The sequence below is a fragment of the Ricinus communis genome, unplaced genomic scaffold, assembly GCF_019578655.1.
Source record: "Ricinus communis isolate WT05 ecotype wild-type unplaced genomic scaffold, ASM1957865v1 Ctg60, whole genome shotgun sequence".
Taxonomy (NCBI): Eukaryota; Viridiplantae; Streptophyta; class Magnoliopsida; order Malpighiales; family Euphorbiaceae; genus Ricinus; species Ricinus communis.
In genome coordinates, this window is record NW_025963493.1 from 14,269 (window position 1) to 15,982 (window position 1,714).

The window sequence follows — 1,714 nt, forward strand, 5'->3', positions numbered from 1 at the left end:
AGACTATCATATTCATGTTGGATCAATTTTTAATCCTAAGTCTATGTCGCCCATTTTAATTAGTCAGTCATATAATCATGTATTTAATTAACATACAATAAATAAAAATAAACAAAATAAAGTAGAAAGTAAAGCCTAATTATTACAACTCGCCTACAAACTACGATTGTGAAAATGAAAAGATCTAAAACTATAAAAAGACTAAAAGTACATCATAAAAGGCCAACAAGATACAAAGTTTCATGTCTAGCTTGAACAACCGATTGGCTCAGGCTCTACCTTAAGTCAATCGGCTCTAGGGTTCCTAGACTAATTTTCTTCGTTCGTTAGTACAATTTTGCATCCCAGAGCCAAAGTTAACAGCATGAATAGTAAAATCTATTAGAATTAGAGAAAATAGGATAAAAACATTAAAATAAAAGTAACATAAGTGAATTAAACAATCAAAATCCTAAATTACTAAAAAAGCCCTAAATACTGTAAACTAACAGAATGCAAATTAGAACAAAAGAATCATGTTTAACAGGTTTAATTACCTAATCATCATGACAAATAAATCTAAATATTTATCCTATAACATGTTTCTAGTTAGATCTAAAAATCCTAATTGGCAAAATGTTAGATCTCAAAGCCCTAAGTTCTTATTATCATAATCAAACCCTATTAACATGCATATTCATAAAAAAGACCCTAATTTAATTGTACTTATCATAGATTCATTAACTTAATCATACTTCTATGATCAAATAATAAAAGAAAACGAAAAAAGAATGCAGGAATCGGTTTTATAATGAATGTGGATGTATGGTTGAAGAAACCCTCAGGTTGTCACCGTGGATGTTGGATCTGCGAGTCTCAAGCAATGAGAATGCAGTTGAATCAAAGACAACATAGGAATCCAATGTTAGATCTGGATTTGTGTCGATTAAGAAAAGGTTTCCAAAAATGCTCTTTCTTTAGCGGTTTGTTTCCTAAAATGGTTCTTTCTTCAATGGCTTAGATCTTCTAACGACTAATAAGAACAACAATATTTTTCTTTCTTTTCTCTCTAGATTTGCTCTATGTTCTTTCTTTCTGAGTGTCTCTCAAGTCTTAATATCACTTACAACCGATTTTCAATTTTTTTATGCCCCCCTCCAAAATCCTAAACACCTCTTTCTATTTATAGAGGTAAGGTTTTAAGAAAAACTCTAAAGCATGCGATAGAACTTTTAGAATGTCAATAAATATCTCATCTTTTATTTAAATTTTAAATAATTATCGATAAAACAATGATTATCGTCAAGAAACCTTCTAGGATTTGTATCTAGATGCAAAATTATCATAAAAAATTACGTCGGAGTGATAAAATCTCAATCGGTTCTATGAAGAGCATATTGGCTCTTCATATAGGCGATTGGCTCTATAGAGGAAGTTTTAAAAAGTTCACTTAGGTCCTTGTATTTATAAAAACTACCATTTTGACCTTTAAACTTATTTTTTCTGATAATTAGTTCTAAATTGATTTCAAAAAGATAATTCCACTTGGATTAACCTCGAACCTGGCATCGGATTCGCCTGTCCTTCACCTCTTGATACCCGAGAAAGTAGTAGCTTTGATCATAGAGTTTTTCATTTTTTCCCTCAGTATCTTGATCTAGAAACTTGACAATTGTCTCGATTGAAAATTATAAGAGACTTAAAACAAAAGGACTCATAGCTATTTTCCATTCTA